Here is a 6739-nt window from a genome sequence, read left to right as displayed (position 1 = left end):
TATAAGCCTAACCAATGGACACGGACAACAGGAGGGGTGAGGGCATGAGTGGGGGGGTAATGGGAGGATAAGGACACATATGTAATACCGTAATCAATAAAGAAATTTAAAGTAAAAAAAATTAAATGGCTTAAATGCTCCAATAAAAAGAAATCAGGTAGCTAAATGAATTAAAAATATGACCAATATATATGCTGTCTACAAGAACCCTGCCTCAGAACAAAAGATACACAAAGACTAAAAGTAAAAGGATGGAAAAATATATTTAATGAAAATGGAAATTTAAAGAAAAGCTGGGGTAGCAATAATTAGATAAAATAAACTTTAAAACAAAGGTTATAGTAAGATACAAAGAAAGACACTGCATAATGATAAAGGGATCAATCCAATGAGGATGTAACCCTTGTAAAAATTTATGCATACAACATAGGAGCACCAAAATATAAAAAGCAAACCTGAATTGACATAAAGGGAGAGATTTACAGCAGGAGATTTTAATGCCCCATTGACATCAATGGATAGATCTTCCAGGCAGAAAATCAACAAGAAAAGATCAACATTAAATGACACACTAGATCAGATGGATTAAAAAAATATCTTCAGAGCATTTTACCCCAAAGCAGCAGAATATACATTCTTCTCAAATGCACAATGGAACATTTCCTAAGGTAGACCCCATGTTAGGACACAAATCAAATCTCAATAAATTTAAGAAGATTGAAATCATATCAAGCATTTCTTTGACCAAAAATGGTATGAAACAAAAAATAAATCATAGAAAAAAACATAAAAACCTGAAAACACACAGACATGGAGGCTAAATAATATGTCTCTAAACAATGAATGGTTTAATAATGAGATAAAGAAAAAAATAAAAAAGGTACCTTGAAACAATAAAAATGATAACATAACAAACCAAAATCTATGGGACACAGAAAAAGCAGTCATCAGAGGGAAACTTATAGTATTAAAAGCCTACCTCAGGAAACTAGAAAAATCAATATAAGGTAGTTCCATGTTTTTTTTGTTTGTTTGTTTGTTTTTTATGTAACTCCACTCAGCTTTCCATAGTGGCTTCACCAATCTGCATTCCCACCAACAGTGAAAAAGCATTCTCTTTTTTCCATATCCTCACCACCACTGTTTTTTTAAATTAATTTATAGATGATTCTGACAGGTGTGAGGTGATATTTCATTGTGGTTTTAATTTGCATCTCTGATAATTAGTTTCATTGAGCATCCTTGCATATGTTTATTAGCCATGTGTATATCCTCTTTGAAGAAGTGTATATTCATGTCCTTTGCCCATTTTTAATCAGAATGTGGGGGTTTTTTGGTGTTGAATTCTATGAGTTTCTTATAAGTTTTGTATATTCAGCCTTTATCAGATGTATTGGCAAATATATTCTTCTATTCAATATGTTGTCTACTCATTTTGTTGATGGTTTCTTTGATGTGCAAAAACTTTTTAGTTGGATGTATTCCCATTGTGTTTTTTACTCTTGTTTCCCTTATCTGAGGCAATATATCAGAAAAAAATATTGCTATGAGAAATGCCTGAGATTTTACTACCTATATTTTCTTAAAGGATTTTTATGGTTTCACTTCTAACATTTAAGTCTTTAATTCATTTTGAGTTATTCTTATGTACGATGTAAGAAGGTGGTCTATTTTCATATTTTTACACATATTTGTCCAATTTTCCCAGCACCATTCCTTTAATACACTATCTTAACCCAGTATATGTTTTTACATCCTTTGTCAAATATTAATTTACTATAAACTGTACACTTAAAGACACTAGGAAAAGAAAAAGACAAAGCCCAAAGTGAGTAGAAAAAAAAATAATAAAGGTCAGAGAAAAAAATAAAATAGAGTCTAAAAAAGCAATTCATAAGATCAATAAAACTAAGAGTTGTAAATATAAACAATATTGACAAACCTTTAACTGGACACATCGAGAAAAAAATAGAGATAACCCAAATAAATAAAATTAGAAATGAAAAAGGAGAGTAACAATAAATGTTGCTGGGAAAATTGGATAGACACATGGAAAAAAAAATTGGACCACCATCTTACACCATACAGAGGAATAAAATCTAAATAGTTTAAAGACTTAAAGGTAAGACTCAAAACCATAAAATCCTAGAAAAAAATAAGTAGTAAAATCTTGGACATTTCTTGTAGCAATATTTTTTTCTGATATTTCTCCTCAGGCAAGGGAAACAAAAGAAAAACTAAAGAAATGGAACTACATAGAATTAAAATGTTTTTGCATAGCAAAGGAAACCATCAACAAAATGAACACAACCTAATGAATGGGAGAACACATTGTCCAATGATACATTTGATAAGGTGTTAATATCCAAAATTTATAAAGAAATTTTAAAAGTTGACACCAAAATACAAACAATCCTTCTAAAAAATGGTCAAAAGACCTGAATAGACACTTTTCTAAAGACATACAGATGGCCAACACACTGATGAAAAGACGTTGAACGTCACTAATGATCAGGGAAATGCAAATTAAAACTATATTGAGTTATTACCTCACACCTATCAGAATGGCTATCATAAAAAAAATCCACAAATTAAAATTGCTGTTGAGGATGTGGAGTAAGGGGAACCCTTATGCAGTGTTTGTAGGAATGCAGATTGGTGCAGCTACTGTGGATAACAGCATGAAGTTTTCTCAAAAAATTAACATTGAACTGCCTTATGATCCAGTTATTCCACTTCTGAGAACATATCCATAGAAACCTGAAACATTAATTTGAAAAAATATACGCACACTTATGTTCATTGCAGCATTATTTACAATAACCAAGATTTGTAATCAGCCCAAGTGCCCATCGATAGATTGGTGGATAAAAATGCAGTGATACATTTATACAATGGAATACTAGTTGGCTGTAAAAAAGAAAAACTTACTTTTTGTGATAGCCTGGATAGTTTTGGAGAGTATTAAACTAAGATAAATAAGCCAATTAAAGAATGAAAATTACTATAAGGTTTCATGTACATGTGGAACCTACAACAACAATGAAACCTCCCGAAGCAGAACAGAAACAGAATCATAGATACAGAGAGCAGACTAACATCTGTCAGCAGGGAGGGGTTATGCAGCTGGGTGAAAACATTGAAGGGATTAAACAAAAAAACAACAACAACCCTCAGACACAGACAACAGTATGGTGTTGACCAGAGGGAAAGGGGGAATAACTGGTGATAAGAGACTCAACTTTTGGTGGTTAGCATACAATACAATATACAGATGGTGTATTATAGAATTCTACATTTGAAACACATATAATTTTGTTAACCAATGTAAGTCCAATAAATTTCATATATTTTTAATTATGTAGAAAAATACCAATGACATATTTCACAGATCTAGAACAAGTTCTCAAAAATTTATATGGAACCAAAAAGACCCCAAATAGCCACAGCCATCTTGAGAAGGAAAAACGAAGTTGGAGGAATCACAATGCCAGATATCAAGTTATACTAAAAAGCCACTGTAATAAAAATAGTCTGGTACTATCACAAGAACAGGCATATAGATAAATGAAACAGAAAAGAGACCCCAGAAATCGACCCAAGCCAATACACTCAATTAATATTTGACAAAGGAGCCCTAACTGGTTTGACTCAGTGCATAGAGGGTCAGCCTTCAGACTGACAGATCCCAGGTTTGATTCCAGTTGAGGGCACATGCCCAGGTTTCAGGCTCAAGACCCAGTAGGGAGTGTGCAGGAAGCAACTGATCAATGATTCTCTCTCATCATTGATGTTTCTATCTCTCTTTCCCTTTCCCTTCCTCTCTGAAGTCAATAAAAATATTAAAAATAGTGATATTTTAAAAAAATTTTTGACAAAGGAGGCAAGAGCATACAATGGAGTCAAGACAGTTTCTTCAATAAATGGCACTGGGAAAATTAGACAGATACATGTAAAAAATGAAACTAGACCACCAACTTACACCATACACAAAAATAAAATCAAAATGGATAACAGACTTAATGTAAGTCATGAAACTATAAAAATAATAGAAGAAACCATAGGCAGCAAAGTCTAAGACATTTTTCATAACAATATGTTTGTGGATATATCTTCTAGGTCAAGGGAAACTACAGAGAAAATCAACATATGGGACTATATCAAAATAAAAAAACTTCTGTACAGCAAAAGAAGCCATCAACAAAACCAAAAGGGAGCCCACTGTATGGGAGAACATATTTGCCAGTGATACACCTAATAAGGGGTTAATATCCAAAATATATAAGGAACTCATACAACTTAACAAAAGGAAGACAATCCAATTAAAAAATGAACAAAGGGGGGAGAGACCAAGATGGCGGCATAGGTAAACACCGCAGACTGCTGCCGCAAACAACCACTTCAAAAATACAACTAAAAGACGGAACGGACATCACCCAGAACCACAGGAAGGCTGGCTGAGGAGAGACTCTTCAACTAGAAGGAAAAATAACAGCACACCGAGGCTCAGAGGAGGCGCAGTGTGGAAAAAACTCAGGTGCGGAGGTGCGCGCGCAAAGCGGGCTGGTGGCTGAGAGCGCGGTTGTCGTTTTCGGTCAGGGGGGAGTCTCAGACTCTGAGCTCCAGATACGGGCGAATCGCTGGGGACTCGGACCCAAACGGGAGAAGCGGGAGTGTCTGGCATCAGTTGGAAGGCAGCTTTCCCTCCGAGGTTTGCAGCGGTTCCGGGGGTTCTGAGAAGCAGAGCCTCTGGGAACAGGACTGAGGGCACCATAACGGCTCCCTCCGCCCGCCCTGTTGAGCCCGCCCCGCCCAAGCCCTGCGCAGAGCCATTTGCCGGATAGCCTCAGGCAAAGGCTAGATTAGCACCTCCCCAGAGGACAGAAGTTTTCCGCGGCAGACACAGCTGATTCACACAGCCAGTCGGCCTGGTGGTCAAATCCCTCTAGTATTAACTACAACAATCAAGGCTCAACTAGAACAAGACTGCGCACAAAGACCACTAGGGGGTGCACCAAGAAAGCATAAAAAATGCGGAGACAAAAAAACATGACAGAAATGGAGGATATAGAGCTAAAAAACGCAATTTTGAGGGCTTGCAATAAACTTCTGGAGAGCCTCACGAAAACTAATGAGACCCTCGATGCTATGATAAAGAAACTAGAAATTAAGCATACACGCTCTGAAATAAAGAATATTACACCCAATAGCAGACCAGAGGAGCGCAAGAATCAAGCCAAAGATTTGAAATGCGAAGAAGCAAAAAACACCCAACCGGAAAAGCAAAATGAAAAAAGAATCCGAAAATACGAAGATAGTGTAAGGAGCCTCTGGGACAGCTTCAAGCGTACCAACATCAGAATAATAGGGGTGCCAGAAGATGAGAGACAGCAAGATATTGAAAACCTATTTGAAGAAATAATGGCAGAAAACTTCCCCCACCTGGTGAAAGAAATGGACTTACAGGTCCAAGAAGCGCAGAGAACCCCAAACAAAAGGAATCCAAAGAGGACCACACCAAGACACATCATAATTAAAATGCCAAGAGCAAAAGACAAAGAGAGAATCTTAAAAGCAGCAAGAGAAAGAGACTCAATTACCTACAAGGGAATACCCATACGACTGTCAGCTGATTTCTCAACAGAAACTTTGCAGGCCAGAAGGGAATGGCAAGAAATATTCAAAGTGCTGAATACCAAGAACCTACAACCAAGAATACTTTATCCAGCAAAGCTATCATTCAGAATTGAAGGTCAGATAAAGAGCTTCACAGATAAGGAAAAGCTAAAGGAGTTCATCACCACTAAACCAGTATTATACGAAATGCTGAAAGGTATCCTTTAAGAAGAGGAAGAAGAAAAAGGTAAAGATACAAATTGTGAACAACAAACATGCATCTATCAACAAGTGAATCTAAGAACCAAGTGAATAAATAATCTGATGTACAGAATGAACTGGTGATTATAATGAATCAGGATTAAAAAAAAAAAAATAAAAAATAAAAAATGAACAAAGGACTTAAATAGAAATTTCTCCAAAGTGAACATATAGATGGCCAAGAGACATGAAAAAATGCTCAAAGTCGTCAATCATCAAAAAGATGCAAATTTAAAGGACAATGAGATATCATCACACACCTGTCAGAATGGCTACCATCAACAAATCAACAAATGACAAGTGCTGAAGAACTGGAAAAGTCAACACACAGTATGAACTTGGAGCATACTGTCATGCCAGAAAAAAATGATAGTGTTGAAAAAAAAAGAAAAACCCAGAATCATGGAAATATAATCATATGGCACAGGAGTTAATTAAGAGTTCTAAATGACCAATTTTGGAACAATTAAGGCAACAAAACAAAGTAATGTTGGATTACACCACAAAGTATAAAATAAACATCCATGAATCTAAACAGATATAAATAATAAAAAGTAGATAGCTAAATGAGCAAGGATAAACAAATTTCCAAATAATTTATGTAGATATTTTGCCCTCAAGAAGGTGAAGTATAACTTCAGCCCCTTAAATGAGATTTACTTATTCCCATACAGTGTGGAAAAGATAGAAAGAGTAACTTCACAGTGGAAAAACATGGCAAACCTTACCTCAGCCAAGTGAACAAACAATATCACCCTATCTAATAATAGACAAACATGGTAATTGACCATACCTTTGCTACGCCTCCCATTGGCTAATCAGCACGATATGCAAATTAACCGCCAACAAAGGGGCAGCTAAT

The 6739-nt window shown here is 35.7% G+C and overlaps 1 long non-coding RNA gene across 1 annotated transcript; it reads right to left on the bottom strand.

Moving 5' to 3' along the window:
- Nucleotides 1-612: 612 nt before the first annotated feature.
- LOC106725111 lies at nt 613-6587 on the bottom strand. The gene is made up of 3 exons (XR_001360983.1): nt 6576-6587; nt 5624-5629; nt 613-738 (listed from the first exon to the last, which is right to left on the bottom strand). It is a non-coding gene; the product is annotated as an uncharacterized LOC106725111 (long non-coding RNA).
- Nucleotides 6588-6739: the final 152 nt, after the last annotated feature.

The sequence above is a fragment of the Myotis brandtii genome, unplaced genomic scaffold (genome assembly GCF_000412655.1).
Source record: "Myotis brandtii unplaced genomic scaffold, ASM41265v1 scaffold1370, whole genome shotgun sequence".
In the NCBI taxonomy this organism is placed as follows: domain Eukaryota; kingdom Metazoa; phylum Chordata; class Mammalia; order Chiroptera; family Vespertilionidae; genus Myotis; species Myotis brandtii.
This window is presented reverse-complemented; position numbering and strand designations above follow the sequence as displayed.